The sequence below is a fragment of the Amblyomma americanum genome, chromosome 3, assembly GCF_052857255.1.
Source record: "Amblyomma americanum isolate KBUSLIRL-KWMA chromosome 3, ASM5285725v1, whole genome shotgun sequence".
In the NCBI taxonomy this organism is placed as follows: Eukaryota; Metazoa; Arthropoda; class Arachnida; order Ixodida; family Ixodidae; genus Amblyomma; species Amblyomma americanum.
In genome coordinates, this window is record NC_135499.1 from 218,487,202 (window position 1) to 218,503,764 (window position 16,563).

Sequence of the window (16,563 nt, forward strand, 5' to 3'; positions counted from 1 at the left end):
TTACCACAATTTTTTCTGACGTTTCAGAAACTTTAAGAATAAACAATGGAGTTTTTTTTACACCTAATTAAACGTACAAACAATATAAATGCCACTTTTCTAAAACGATAGATCAACCCTCCACGACCGGTCCGTGCCAATTGTGAGTGCCCAAAGCTTCGATCGACAGTTCTCAGTGAACAACAGTGACACTTGAGCACTGAAATGCAGCACAACCAATACATGGAATTCATACACTCACCGTCTAACAGATACCAGACCTCAAGCTTATAGAGCCAGCTATGAAAGGTGCCTCTTAGTGATAATGGTAAGTGGGTAAGAAGCAAATTTTTCTAACGAAATTTTGAGGCTGTGTATGCTATCTACAGCAGGCACTATTGTATATACTTAACTGAAACGTTCATTTGGGCGAGTTGGTAGATATTCATGATTTGAACAGCGCGAACTACAAGGGACAAGAAAAGAAGGGAAACAGGACAAGCGCTGACTCGCAACTAAAAGGTTTATTCAATGAAACCTTCTTATATGAAGAAACAATCAAAGGGAAAAAAACAACACAAAAACTAAAAACCATGAAACGCAACATTCGTCAGGTGCTCCCGAGATAATTCATCTCCCTATCGCAAAGGAACACAGAAGGTTTGCTGACGCACTTCAGTTGATCCCCTGCGATGTGAAAAGCCTCGACAACTTCTCGTGTCGTCTGATCACTGTGGGTGTATAGCACACGGGTTTGATTGAATAATGCAGTGCATTTTTTCTTTTTCTTTTTCATGACTTTACATTCTAGACAATGTTTGACCAAATGCGAAAGGTCATCACCATTGTTTAAGTTGTTCCTGTGCTCTTGTAGGCGCTTGTTAAGGCAACGCCCTGTCTGACCAATGTAACGCGCTCCACAGGAAAGGGGTACACTGTATACGACACATGTTTTACAGGCCACAAACAGCGCTTGTCCTGTTTCCCTTCTTTTCTTGTCCCTTGTAGTTCGCGCTGTTCAAATCATGACTTAACTGAAAATTTCAGCTAGTAATGATGCACAACAATGATGCTTAAAAACATCACTACTGTACAAACTGTTGGAAATGTTCTAAGAAGCAATGCTTGAAATTATTCGCAATATTCTTTTATAGTTTTAAGGTGTGCACATTACAGATCATTTAGAATTTTATTATTGGTTTATGGTTTACGTGATACTAATATTTAAAGTAAAAGATTACAGTGTTTAGTTTCAACGTTAACTTATCGTGTTTAAGACATGAAACATAACGTCTTTTGTTATTTTTGAAAACTAAACATTGGACCGAATTTCCTGTCTGGTTGGGTTTGATAACCTATAATAAACTGCGAGACATCTCCAACCAAAACTTTTTCAGTTTAACAATCGCGACGTTCGGAGCCGGCATGGCTCTTTCAAGCGTGACACAAGCCAACAGCGCCCTGGAAGCCTTAGGAAGGAGCCAAGGCGGCTCCGAAATGTCTCGATATTTAACAGTAGCGTAAAGTTCAAATGAAGCAAAGGTACTGCTGCTTAAACGCAGTATTACAAAATTACACTAAAGTTCAGCGCTACCTGGGCTATTGTGGATTCTTGTGTGCCTTGTACACGCGTTTAGTGGGCACTCTGTGCGGTTCCTTTTTTCTTTCTTCTTTCGCTCACTCCTTCCTCCCTTCCCTCACGGCGTTGTTGAGGTGTACGAGAAGTGAGACAGCTACTGCGCCAGTTACTTTCCTCAAAAACCACTAAATTCGGGCTTTGGGTAGGGAAGACAACTCCATATGCGTGGGTATAACCTCTTATGTCTCAAACTTTATTCCGGGATTGTTTTTCCACACACGGTGAAGAGGCAATCAGACACAGAAAGTTGTAGTGACTTCCCAAAATCAAGCGCCCACCTTGTGAGGTGTCGTTTATGCACATAAGGTACCCAGTATGCGCTGGGCCGCCTACTACAGGACTGGGCCGCAGCCGAATTGAAGCGCGCCTCCAGACAACTCCTCGCCAAGAGTCCTACAGCCGGCTGCGTACTCTGCAGCGCACAGTGCGGGGCCCTACATGCAGCTGGGTCGCCCGTCCGTCAGCGAGACGGCGTATGCTGTTCCTCGTCCCGGCTTCAGCCGGAAAGGAGAAGCGTGGCGTATAAAGAGCGTCCGAGACAGGACACGCGGCATTCCTGCATACGCGATCCGAGGCGGCGTGCGCGGAGTCGCGGTCGCGCCGTTCCATCAGGGCGCCCGTACACAGGCGAGCGTGCTCCATGCAGTGACACTCTCGCATGCGACGCGGCGGCGAGCGCGATCCATCGTCGGGGCCTTCCCGAAACAACGGCGCGAATGTGTCTCGGCCTCCACCCAGTCCTGTCAGCGCCGACACCGCTCCGAGCAGCGGTCTAGTATCTGGCGACGGATCGAGCAGCCGCGGCTCTTGCTGCTTTTCGCAGCCGCGGTCGTCGCCTTCGCTGTCGGGTCGACGGCAATTCGGGCCGCGGGGCCGACACCTGGAAAGCCGAGGCTGCGCGAGCGAGCGCCGAGCGCGCGTGGAGCGGATGTTCGCGCATGTGCGGTGCGCCGTCGAAACCCGCCGAGCTCGGGTCGTTCGTCCTAGTTTCACTGAGGGCCCTCCACTAGGCATACGAGCATTCTATTTACAACGGCTTTCTCTGCGATTTGTATACCTATATTTGTTATCCCCGAAGCCGAGAAAAACGGGTAGTGCTCACACAGTGGGTGCGATCGCTTTCGTAAATCCCTTTCTGCTTGAAGGCCTGATCGAACTGACACAGGTCGGAGTGGAGAAATCTAATAAACGATATTCTCATTGAGGAACAGAACTCTGCAGTATGAAAAGAAAGCCATTGCTCGGAATTAGCGGTCTGGTTCGAACCCGACCGCGGCGGCTGCGTTTTTATGGAGGCGAAATTCTAAGGCGCGCCCGTGTGCTGTGCGTTGTCAGTGCACGTTAAAGATCCCCAGGTGGTCGAAATTATGCCGGAGCCCTCCACTACGGCACCTCTTTCTTCCTTTCTTTTTTCACTCCCTCCTTTGTCCCTTCCCTTATGGCGCGGTTCAGGTGTCCAACGATATACGAGACAGATACTGCGCCATTTCCTTTCCCCTAACACCAACAGTCATTCGAACCGAACGGATTGCAGACACGAACAGAAGTCTAGCATAGTGGAGACGTTTACCGGGCTACCGGACGCCGGCTGCGCATGCAGTGGCAGGGGCGAGGACGGGCGGGACCTCTTACTCGTCGTTAGTCACAGGAAAATGTTAATTGTGTGTGCCGTAATCGTTCTCTTTGTGCCACCGGGCACGGAAGTAAACGGCTGCCACAACTGGGCGTTTCGAAAATAGGCGGCACAAGTATCTACAGGTAAATTTCACACCGCGGCGCCTTTGTATCTGCACAAAGTGCTGCCGAAAGGCATTCAAAAATTTTCGTTTGCTGTTTCTTTAAGTGTTCCCGATATCGTCGATTCGGGATGTGTCAACTACGCGGGGTTTTGGATTATCGCTTAAACTAACCACGTGAAGAAGGAAGATACGCAAGGTACTGCAAAGGTGATTGTTGTTCTGGAAACAGTTATGTACACCTTCCAGATCCGTAGTCGTGGAGAGGAGGACATAGCTTCCAGTGACTCTACTCGTGCGCGCATTTAATGACTACAGGCGTGAACGCGCGTGGCAAACGAAGCGGAAAATTTACGGCACAAGTCACGCGTTGCTCGTGCGCATGCATGCCGGGCTGCATAAACGTGGCGCTTGATTCGGAGAACCGGGCCCGTATTTTCTTGTCAACGGATGCGTGGGTTCCGCCGAGCTCTTTCTACAACGCTCGTGCCGCGCAGCGGAACCGCAAACAAGGCTGTCGATTCAATTCGCTCGCAAATCTAACTCGACAGCGAAAGCGTCCGGGTATGCACCGCTTCGCGCTGAACACACAAAACGGCGTGGTTTGTAATGAACTTCCGCTCACACTACACGCTAATATTGCGTTCGACGGCACGTGCGCCGTGGGCGCCGCGCTACTATCGTAGCTACTATCGCGCTACTACTCGTAGGCAAATTTTCGTCAGCCTGTTCTATACAGCGCAAGAATATCTCTCGTCACAACATATGTAGCGTCTCCCCGCGACCATCACAAAGTAGCTGCTCCGGCATGCCGCACTACTTCATTTTGTATGTCGTTTATTCGCAAGACATCACGTGACTGGAACCACCTTCCTGCATCGACAGTAAGTATTAGTAACACGAGTAACTTTCATTCTGTTCTTTTTAACGTAACTGGGCTCGCTAGAATTGTATAACTATTTGACTGATCACCGGTTATGCTGTTATTTCATCTTATTAGCCAACTCCCCTCTATAATTCTTCAGCCCTGGGGTTATATATAAATAGAAACCTTTCGTTTGTTTCATGAATCCCCCCCCCCCCCCCCCCTCAAGCCTTACGTAAATACCTCAACGGCGATTAGGTTAAAGTCTAAGGTTGGACGAAATCTCGTCTGGTCGGGTAGTAGCGTCATAGGAAAACAAAAAGAAGGACGTAGAAAACCAAAAAGTAGTTGCCAACGCTCTTGCGGAGCATGCCGTATCAGCAAAACATCGTATCTGCTGGAATGAGGCCTCTATTATCGCCAAAGAAATAAACGGGCTTACACGCCAATATCTTGAGTCGCTGGCGATACAAACGACTAAAAAAAACACTTAATCGCAATGACGGCAATCTCCCGCCAGTGTATGCAAGATGCCTCGGACGATTATTGAAACGTATTTAAGAGCCGGGTTTTTTAGTAAAGCCTTCAGTGAACAAGGCTTCCGTAAGGAAGCCGAAACGTCGTTTATTGACACAAGCCTTTGGTCGGCGATTCATGTATTTTTGTTTTCCTATGGCGATTAGGTTATTTGAAGTAAATAAACAAAAAACACGCGAGACGAAAACAGCGAAGAATGGCGGAAGTCGTGCGAAGCGAAGAGCTCGGCGACACAAACCGCAGCCTGCCGCTCCCGGCGACAAAACACATCGCTCTAACCCTGACATGAATAGGCGCTGAGCGAAGAAGCATCAGCACAGGCGGGAAGGTGTGCGAAGTGCCGCCTATTATTTATAGAAGCGGCGGTAAGAGCAAGCCCCTGCCGAGACACTCGCGGGATGGAAGCTACGCGGTCCAGGGGGCGCGGACCCGTGTGTGCGCTCTCTCAGGGTCGCGACTCGTGCGAATGGAGGCAGCAGTGTGGTGCTGTTCCACCCGAGGCGCCGCTCTGGATGCTCGGGCCGAGGACGCGTCTGATACGGTCGGGGCACGAGGAGCGCCGTTTGCGTTCCACGCCGACGCCTTCCGACAGACACCCCCCCTGCGGCTTCGTAAATAGCGCCCGAAGAAACCCGGCGCTCAGAACAGCTTCGAGCTTATCGGTTTTGAACACGACCAGGAGGAGCCGCCGATGGGCGCGTGCGAACTGCAGTTCACCAGTGTCTCAGCCTCAGATTTTCTCTAACAGACGGGAGATGCCTACTCAATTTCCTTTTGTTCTTTTCTTTTCTCTATGTTTTTGTTGTGGCTGATTCCGCAAGCCCCAGAGGACGGGCGGCCCTCGCTGAATGGTGTGCACTGGCGCTGCGGCTAAGCATTACGGACATACCGTATTTTTCCTCATTTAGTGATAGACAGGCGTGAAAGGTGAACTCCTCAGCAGTGTTTCAAAAGCATAAAGTTACTAACTTTTCAGCGGTCACAGACCGTCGCTGTTAGCCGACGCCGAAACTCAATGCGGGGAGAGCTTGATCGATAGTGCACCGTATTCGGTTGAGTGTGCCCTCAGGGTAAGCTGTCGTATGGGGCTGTGAGGAACGCCGCAGTGTCTGCGGTTAGAACAGTTGGGGTTCTTTAAAGAGCACTGTGATCGCAGGGCACACGGGCGTGTCTTGCATTTCGTTACCATTGAAACGTGGCAGCCGCTGCGATCCCCTCGTAAAGACTTCGGAAGAGAGACTAGGCGGCTGTCTTTTCCATCTACCAAGACATCCAAGAACCACAGCTGGCCCACACAGCCTCCTATTCGGCCTGGAACGTAGTAGTTTCTTCCATGCTATTTAGACGGACTGCGAAGAGAGTCAGTTTGTCTCTCTTCCGGATACAAACGGAGCCATCAGTGTTGCAAAGGAAATTGGAGGCGGGCTGAAGGAGGCTATAAATTCGATGCTTCTATTGCAGTCATTGTCAAATTGAGAGCTGTCACAGAAATAGAAGCATTTATTGCGGACCCGCCTGCCTTTGTCAGTGGCTTCACAAACGATGAAAAAGGCGCTGGAATGACTGCCGGAAACTCAGTAATTACAGCAGAAGACCAAAGCAACAAAAGGATGCCTTTTCGGTGCACTCGCCTAAGGGGTTGTATCATCGAGACATGTGGTATAGACTAGGAAAAGGCGATGGTTATCTGCAGGGAAAGAAACTGCCCGCACCATTTTCTCGAGTACTTCATTATTCGGACTAAGAAAATGAGTAATCGCAGCAACGAAACCTCTCCCCAACGTATATGCGTTAATAGCCAGGGACAGTTCTTGAAGTGTTCTTAGCTCGTTGTTTTGCACCTTTCATGTCCGGAGTGAACAAGGCTCCCGCATGGAAGCCGAAACGTCTCAACCCTCTATATACCTCCTAAGTCGACGCCGTTGTTCTTTCTCACCGGACGAGATTTTGTCAGACCATTGGCATCAAGCCACAGCGCCGGTAACTGACTGCGCATGCGCGCGGTACACGTGCACAGAGAGCTATACTGTAACGGTAATGGCAGTAGCATATAATAACGCCTTTCTGAAAACTTTTGAGATCACGAAGAGACTAGCGCCATTGTAAACTGCCGTTTGAAACCTCCGTCAGATAAGAGAGCAGCCACAGACGTAGACCATTCTGTCAAACCCTCCTGTCACAAGTAATCCAATTATGCGAGGGTATGTTCATTGTTATATTCTTGTTCCGAATACAACGCATCCTAACGCGATTCCTCAATTAGATATTCCCAAATTCCTCCCTGATAATGTGCAACAACAAGAAATCAGTTGCAGTCCCATTAACGCGAGAGCGTTAAGGAGCTCGTGAGGCGGAAAAGCCAGCGTCGTCGTCGTCGCCACAGTCTCCGTCGTGTCGTTAGTGCGCGAAAAATCCCAGGAGCACCAGCTGTGGAGGTCATGTGCAGTTTAAGAGAACGGAAGCTTTCCACTTCTCGCGGAGACTACCAGGAGCGCTGTGAGTGAGTGTGACGTCATCGTTCGTCCTAGAGGAAGCGGAGTCGAAAGTTTCCATTTCACACGGGGGCCTCTATATCGGAGCAGTGCGGAGGGTTGCCGGATGTGGGTGGTAAAAGGTCAGGCGCTATCGCGTTTCACTCTTAAAGCGCAACTTAAACGTCTCTCAAGTATGTCTTTTCAATTAAGCTTTGCATTTTTGCCCAAAATGTAATTACACACATGTTACGCAATCCAGCCTTGGTCTAAGAAATAACATGAGAAACTAATTGGCTTAAATTCGATTTTCAGTCCAATCAGGACGCATAAGGCCCCGTCAGCACTGCAGCGCAGAGCCGGATGGCTGGCCGAAACTTGCTTGATGCCACTCGTGTGCATTGCAGCCGCCTCCTGGTTAGCGATATTATTACTTCCCAGCCTTGCAAAAGTCGGCGGCCTGTCTCGCAGCTGCGGAGTAATTGAACGAGCAACACGAGCACGAAACACTTGGGTCAGCCTTCTGGATCAGCTGAGGAATTCAGGAAGCGCACAGCACGTTTCATCCTGCGCAGAGTAATGCAATTATTTGTTTCCGTTCTCTTCTGCATAGCTGAGTTATGTGTTATCTCTTATCTTAAATGACTGCCCGCTGACAGCGCACTGTTCTTGGACGTTGCGAGATCGAGCACGTCCTCGTTGCTGTCACAGTGGGTATCTCATCTGAAATAGGAAGCAAAATATAAGATAAATGCGATAACGTTTAAGGGCTCAACAAATTACGCCTCAGTGCAACCTGTCCCTAGTTCAACACAGAGAGAATACTGACAATCAAGCATGAACTTGTTCATTAGTTATCGATTTCACAATGGCACAGGCCCTATTTAGGCCCTATCAAGAGTGGAAAAAAGCATAATTTATGACACATTTCAAGCAAGCACAAAAGCAACAACACTTTATTCACCCATAAAAGTGGAAAAGGAAAGATTTCAAGGCAACAGGTACATTTCCAGGACTTCTTCAGATTTACTGGCATCAAAAGCTTCTTTATGAATAATAATAATAATTGGTTTTGGGGGAAAGGAAATGGCGCAGTATCTGTCTCATATATCGTTGGACACCTGAACCGCGCCGTAAGGAAAGGGATAAAGGAGGGAGTGAAAGAAGAAAGGAAGAAGAGGTGGATCTTTAACGTGCACTGACATTGCACAGCACACGGGCGCCTTGGCGTTTTTCCTCCATAAAAACGCAGCCGCCGCGGTCAGGTTCGAACCCGGGAACTCCGGATCAGTAGTCGAGCGCCCTAACCACTGAGCCACCGCGGCGGGGCGCTTCTTTATGGAGCGAATCGCTATTCGCAATAGTACGCGAAATGAAAAAAAAAACTTTACTAATCTCGTTGGTCATTGCGAAAATGTCCGTTTAGATGCAATTGCATTTACGTACCGATTGCCGGTGCTTGGGTGCAAATGATAGACCAATGCTAAATGAGCTCAACATCTCCATACATCCACACACACAGCAGGTGCTTGGTTTTTAATCATGCGAAAAGAGGCTTCTGCACGCGCGTGACCTGCTTACAGAGGGAGTGAAATAAAGAAATAACATGAAATTGGGTTTTCGCGCGACCAACACGCTCCCCATCATTACGACGCCAGTCTCTGCCTCACGGACGCAGTTGTAAAGCTGAAGAACGTAGCCAACGTTTGCGCTGTGCAGAAGCACGGCGTGCCCTCGACGTGCAGCTCATAATCTATGCAAAAACCTTCCACGAAATCAGGGAGGTGGTGTAGCTTTGACATTGACAGGAGCGGTTATCACAGTTTCTGAATGCACCCGTTTTTCTGATAACTGACATATAGAGGTCACAAAACCATAGAATCGGTGCTGTGCCCCCCTCCCCCCCGCAGTTATCATACACGTTCGCAGTTATCAGCGTGTATGATAACGGCTTGTAGCTATCTTGGCTTGTAGGTATTTCATTATGCCAGTGGCTCGAGACCGGCAGAATGCCTTTACTGGCGCCTTCAATTACAAAGGAACGAAACACAATGGCACTGAATTGCCCGATACCGTCGTTTCGTTCTGGAACAAAGAAATGCGTATGCGTGCGAGTCAATGCACGGTACTCTGAACAGTGGGTATCGAACCAGGGGCTTTCCTCCCATACAAAAACGTCCTATGGGCGTCTGTGGAAAAAGCTATGTCCGTCTATGGCCTTTTATGAACGTCTATAAGCACCCACAGAGGTGCCTATTGCCAGCTATTGAAAAATCTATGCCACTAAAGCTATAGCTTTGGAACCATACAACTGTCTTAAGCTCTCTATAGAAAAATATATCAGCCTGTATATACATCTATAGACAGAAATAGGAAAGGTTTATAGCTATTTGGGCCAAAATCCTATAGCCGGCCATAAGACATTTTTGTATGGGCTAGATTAACGGCACCCCTTCCACCCCACAAACTGCACTTGCAGGATGATATGACGGCTGTAATTGCGTCAAGCGTGCCGTGATAAAGGCGAGGGAACACATTTACGAATATGCTACAACTCACAAATCCCCAGGCCATATCGGGATGGCTGCTGAGCCGTGCACGGCACATGTGGTACGCCTGAAGCTCCAACGAACTGCTGGATCAGGACGAGTGTTCTTCCAGCAGGATGTTGCTTTAGTGGTTTCGAGATTGCCTATTCCCGTGCACACTGGGCCCTCACCGCTCAGAAATTTTTCGCAAGTTGCTTCACCACACTCTACGGCAGCAAATCCCGTGGCCCAATAAGGGCTTGTGATCCACTCCATAAGCCTTCGCTCGTAGAGCACTATCCAACCATGACAGCCAACGACAGGTGGCTGTCATTAAGTGTCCTAGCCAAACATGAGTCCCGATCAAAAGAGAGCTCACCGCACCGGAACCTTGTAGTCTCTTAACGGAACCGTTAACGTTTATTGCTTCTGTTTAAACCTAACCTCAAAACTAATCTAACCTAACCTTAAGCGTAACCTGACACTGACCAACTCCAAAGCACGGTAAACTGCCGTGAACTCGCGCAGTTATTATTGCGTTAGCATTAGAGTGGTCTGTGCAAGTGGAAATGGCGACTCCCGGCACACGCGACCACCTGGGACATAGCGAACTTAGTTGTATACTAACCTATGATACAACGAATTTTAATATGGCAACTCGGATACAACAAACTGTTGTGTGTTAACCTCTGATATAATAAACTTGCTTAGTGTGCTGACCTACAACGAATTTAGTGTGTTGATTTCTGATAGAGCGAACCCTATAGCGTACAACCTCGGATATGGTGATAATAAGTATATTCCACCACCAGAAAAATAACACGAAATGTTTGTATGATCGAAATAACCGATACACTGTGTTGTAAAAATGCGAATAAAGGCATATGAAACGAATGTGAGCAAATGTGTATGTGGATTTTTATCAGCACCAACAGAAAATGCTAACGCATTCAGATGATCCGCTGATGATTGTCTAAGTTTTCTTTTTTTGTTAATCGCTAGCCTTAGTTGTCAACGCATCTGCCTCGAACCTAACTTGGCATTAAACGCAACCTAACATGAACCATACCTGCGGTAAAGTGCCACGGACTATCGAAGTTAACAGTTAATTGTTGAACGTTAATTTTTAACAACTGTATTTAAACCCTAACTCAATCTTAAAGTTAACCAAAACTAGAACAGCAGCAGTGGCTCAGAGGTTGTGGTGGTCGGCTGTTGACCCGAAAGGCGCGGGTTCGATCTCGGCAGCGGCGGTCGCATTTCGATGGAGGCGAAATGCTAGAGGCCCGTGTACTGTGCGCAGTCAGTTCCCCTTAAAGAACCTCAGGTGGTCGAAACAATACGGAACCCTCCACTACGGCGTCCCCCATAGCCTGAGTCACTTCATGTAATTAAACCCCATAGAACCAAAGCAAAACTAAAAGCAAATCTACAGTCATAAACTAAGGCACTCAATGTTTAGTTGTTAACACCTTCATTTAAAACCTTACCTAACCTTAATCATATCTGCGGTAAACTGTCATAAGATCAAGTCGTATGTATAAGCCTCGGTAAGATATGCTTTTCAGACCGCAGCGGTGGCCTAGTGGTCTGAGCATCCGCCCCGAATGCGGGAGGTGCGGGGTTCGATCCCCAGTGCCGCCGGGCACCCACCGGTGATACACTTGGTACAAGCTTTCCCCTGGTCTGGTGTAACCCCAGTCTTGAGTAGAAGAAAAATATCTTGTGCCGTGGCGCTCTTTAGCCACAGATGTCCTTGCGCGATGAAAATCCATCATCATCAAGATATCTTTTTGCTCTGGTTATCCCGAAATTGATTAGCTTTTGCCCGGCACCCGCTAAGCACGACTACCGACGAGACGACGGCTAACGCATCGACCAAACACGTCCAATGTTAAGCGCGAAGGCGTCCAGATAGTAAAAAAAAAGAAAGAAGAAAGATTTCTAAGCCAGAAATCTATTGTTTCACACACTTTTCTTCCGCAATTTTCTTGAACGACTAAGCGACGCGCGGCCGTAATAATGCCTCCTGCAGCGAGACGTTCAAGAAGAAAGGTTTGCGCGATGCGGCTTCCGCGAGCGATGACGTCACTCCATCCGCCAGGCGTGAGACACAGAGCCCTCGGCTGACTACGCGCAGTCCTCTCACCGCGATGCTGCGTAGCGAGAGGCGACCGGATGTTGCGGCGACCGGGCTGCTCCCGCAGTCCACGAGTCATGCCCCCGCTGACGACTCAGCCGTCGCCGCCGAGCATTTTATGCATTGAACCTCGCTGCAACCGCTTGCCCTGTACAAAACGCCTAGCATCTGACGTGTCGGCAATGGAAAAAAAATTTAAAAAAAATAAGAGAATCAACAGCTGGGCTTGGCAGCCAGCGCCTCTACTTTAAAAGAAAATAAACATAAAAGGAAGGAATACGAGTAAACGCCAGGCCAATTAAGTATTTTTCTCGTTTTTTTTTAGTTTTTGTACTCTGTTTTAGGTAGTGTTAGTACAGACCCTGACGCCTAATTTAAAAAAGCGCTCTTCAACTAAGACTGGAGAAGCGCTCTCGAGCGAATGACTACTATGACGTCATCCGTCTTTCGCCGCTGTATACGCGAACCGCCTGGCCTTCCGTGCTTTACGTGCAGTTGCTTTGGCGAAGTTAATTTAGTTTCGAGTAAGCATTCACCCAGCACCGTTCTCCACGGCGACCTGGGAACGCTGCCAGGAGGCAGGCTGTTTACGCGAGACGCGTACACCTGAGACTAGTCTGCTTGAGAGACCTGGGCCAGAACGTTGTTTTCAAACGTGGACGAAAACCAAGCGGACGCTGAGCGGGTCAGCAGTTGGGTCGATTCGCGCGCTTATGAGCGTCCGAACTGGGCGAGCGCCCGTATAAACAAGAAGGTAGCTAGCTTTCGCTTACGCAGGGTAAAACGGGGCCTGAAGAACTGACGCAGCCAAGTCAACGGCCTATAGTATACCCATGCACAGTAACCAGGAGGTCAACAGCGTGTCTACAAACAGAAACTACATGCCGATGATTCACAGGCATCGTTCAAGTACTTCGAATATAATAGGCGCCAGGACGCTCGTCAATGGCAGACAGAAATAGGCGGCTGAGTCTCCAATGGTCGGCGAAATGTATTAGGAACTGTGCGAAATCACAAGTGGCAATGCGGCATTTCGTAGCATGCCTACGAGGGTCGGCATGGAAGTAGAGTGCTCATATTAACCAAGCATGTAGTATATGCCAAAAGAACTTTTTGTATGCTTGAACCACGGTCCGTTCAAGACAGTTCCCTTGTTAGCAAACATGCTATTATATATAAGACACCCTGTCATGTAGTCCGAGGTGTAAATCACCGTGGCGTCCTATGATACAGCCGCTCTCACATGAAAACCATAGCTTTGCTTTGCGGCCCGTAATATGCCACAGGGTATATCACTTGAAAGCACTTCGCTCAGTATAGCAATGCGAATCATCCCGTGCGGGAGCTGCCGAACCCAATAACTGAATATAAGTGATAACATTGCGTTTTCATGTTTCCCTGTGCTACCAGTATGACATTTTTTTTTGTTTTCCCCCTACAATAATGTCCATTCGGGCGCTGTAGGTACATAAGTTAATTAAATTATTAATTAATTAATAATGTGAAAACTTGCGGGCTAGAGGACACCCGCGAAAGCGCCTCTCCCCTTTTTCCACCTGATACTGGTCTCCCTGCTCCGCCGACGTCATCATCATCATCATCAGCCTGACTACGCCCGCTGCAGGGCAAAGGCCTCTCCCATGCCTCTCCAATTAACCCTGTCCTTTGCCAGCTGCGCCCACCGTATTATGCCCGCAAACTTCTTAATCTCATCCGCCAACCTAACTTTCTGCCGCCTCCTGCTGCGCTTGCCTTATCTTAGAGTCCACTCCGTTACCCTTAAGGTTTATCTTGCCTTCGCATTACATGCACAAGCCCATTTCTTCCTCTTGATTTCCACTTGGATGTCAATAACCCGCGTTTGTTCCCTGACCCGTTCTGCCCGAAGCAGGGTCGTGACGAATCAAGTTAATTTTAATTTTTACTCCTTTTTTATTCCTTCCCCTCTTAATCGGTGCAGCCGCCGCGGTAATTCAGTGGTTGTGGTACTTGGCTGCTGACCCGAAAGACGCGGCCGCGGCGGTCGCGTTTCGATGGAGGCAAAATGCTAGAGGCCCGGGTACTGTGCAATGTCAGTGCACGTTAAAGAACCCCAGGTTGTCGAAATGATCCGGAGTCCTCCACTATACGGCGTCCTTCCTAATAACCTGAGTCGCTTTGGGACGTTAATCCCCGTAAAAGCATGCTGACAGGTGGCTAAAATGACGTCACTCTGCTAGTCGCTGCGGCCTGCAAAAACACTGGAATAGAATCGGAAAGGAAAGAATAGTTGTATCATTCTACCGGCTCGGGAGCCGCCGCTGCGTGAACAACGTGCACACGCGCTAGCAGCAGCAGCAGCTGTGCGCCTGTCACAAATCGGACCAAATAGCGGCGGCAGCGTGCGTGGCACACACTGCCACGATTTAGGCTTCGTCCCAGCTGCACGGTCTGCACCGCACTTCATTGGGGCGAACTGGGATTCGCTCATTCCGCACCTGCGCGACAAAAGATTTCGGTGTCTGCGCATCGGTGCGACTCTGGCCTTTATTCGCTTCTTTCCTCTGTCTCCAAGAGTCCTGTGTTCGTCCTGTTAGCGCACGCTATTTAAAAGAAATGTACCAACTAGCAAGTCAGAAAGTTCTTTATTCGAGAAAGCGCCTACCCAGCGTGGGCCTCTTCTGAGTGCCAGGCATAGCGGAGCTCATGCGCAAGTGTACGAGCAACGGGGCATCCGTGTTCGGGCGAGCTCTCAATCGCCATATCCCGGTTGATACGTAATAAACTGAAAAAAGTGTGAGTCAGCGCCTGGCTATGCCAGTTTTATTTATTTCTAACAATCACGAAATGTTCCTCTGAAAACAATGGCGAGCCCTCACCAGCTTGACCTATTTCCCGTACTGCTAAAGCCTAAAACATCACACACAAGCTCGTCATTCATATCGCCGCTAGGTGCGATGAGATGAAAATGAGTTGCCGGACGTATGAGTTGGTCAAGAGTTGCCCAAACATGGCCTAAACGCTTCCGGTCAATTTCAGACGTCTATTTTGCGAGCTGTCCAAGCAGCCAACTGTTTCCAGGTCACCCTGTGTCGTTAGCTCTGTGGGGGTCTCCAACGAACCGCAGACGCGCTCTTTGCAGGCTAGTGTTTCCACCGCCGCAACGAATCAATCGACGAAGCAAAAAGAAGCACTGGGAAAAAAACGCGCCTGGCTCAAAGTACTACCGCGTTGATTACACGCGACCCATAATGCAAGCAATAAGTGGTCGGAGCACCATTCACGAAAAGTGCGACACGGCTGTGGTAAAAAGTTATCAATTCGCTTCGAATCGATCAAGTGCATACGAGTTCCCTGCACAGCCTGCACGTGTTTCGTGTTTTTCATCACGTCGCCTACGTTTTCTATTAGGTGCGACCCGCAGTTGCGACCCCCGTCTCGCTGAGCTTAGCGCGGTGCAGTGCACATAGGGCAGTTGCGTGAGGCGCGGGTTCGTCATCGCGGTGCCAGGGCGTCCGCAGCCGCCGAGGCAGAGCTGTTCGTTAACGCGACGCAGATGCGCTTCGGCGACCCCGAGTTCTCACCTCCCGCTGGCGACGAGTGCTTCACGAGCGCCGGAATGCGACGCGAGTGCCCTCTCTCCCTCCACGCCTCGACGCGGCAGCCGAGAAGAAGAGGCCAAGACGGAGCATGAAAGACGCGGCTAAAAGCAAAGAGAGAAACCGGGTCAAAAAAGCCCCTGAGCAGCGCCGGCAGCGCGTTACAGCCGAGCAGCGACAGTCACGATGACGGCTTCGGTTTAGGATTTCTTCGGCGGCGGCGTGCGCTGCTTGCTGCTGCTGCTGCTTCGTTTTCGGCGTTTTCCGCACGGCACCAAGCGCCGGCGTCTGCTGCTGCTGCTGTCGCACGGGGGCCTCCCACGAGAGGCCTATTTTTACGGGGGGGTCCCCCCCTCGCAGGACTCCCGCCACGGGTCCTGACCTCGCACCGACGCCAACGGCGCCGCAGACTGCTGCGCTTCCCGAGCCTCCTTATTACGAAGCGCGCGAAACACCGACGACTGGAGCTGAGAAAAAGTCTAACTTCCGTCGCGGCATCTCTCGCTTAGAAACGCCCAATGGTTCTTATTGGGGAGGCGTTTGTACCTCGACGAGTCTCGGCTCAGTGGAAGCTGCCCTTCCGACGATTCCAACGGTCTCGCTATTGAAGGTCACGACCGGAAGATCCGTATAATGCATCAGGTGTGTAAGTTGCGCTGTGGTATGCACCGTGTAGAGGAATATGTGTCTGTGATGGCCTTAAGCAGTACCCCTGTGTGACTTATTTCTCACAGCTGTGATAATCATTGACTATAAAGAAAGGAATGCTTAAACTGGCTGTGGACCCAAGTCTCTCATGGAAGCCACTTCTGAGAATTGGTTTTCCTCTCGTCAGTCTTCATAAAACACTGCCAACGCAGAGGAAAAGGCACGCACACTTAGCTATTGCCTGCGGCTGTAAACGAAGTGAGAAGCAACGTTAGACCTTCGCCAAAGTTTACTAAGTGCATACAGTGTAGCATCGCATGTTACGATAAGAGAGGCGTAATTAACGCTGAAAAAAGGACAGGGAACGAGCAATGATCTTCATCGTACGTAAATCACTTGCTATCATTTCGGTAAAATAAAATAAACCGGTCGCTGCTTTCTT

The 16,563-nt window shown here is 49.3% G+C and overlaps 1 long non-coding RNA gene across 1 annotated transcript; it reads right to left on the minus strand.

Annotated features, from left to right (window-relative positions):
• Window positions 1–7,406: 7,406 nt before the first annotated feature.
• On the minus strand, window positions 7,407–16,107 carry LOC144123645 (uncharacterized). Its single transcript, XR_013313130.1, has 2 exons — window positions 15,459–16,107; window positions 7,407–7,950 (listed from the first exon to the last, which is right to left on the minus strand). It is a non-coding gene; the product is annotated as an uncharacterized LOC144123645 (long non-coding RNA).
• Between the last annotated feature and the right edge of the window lie 456 nt (window positions 16,108–16,563).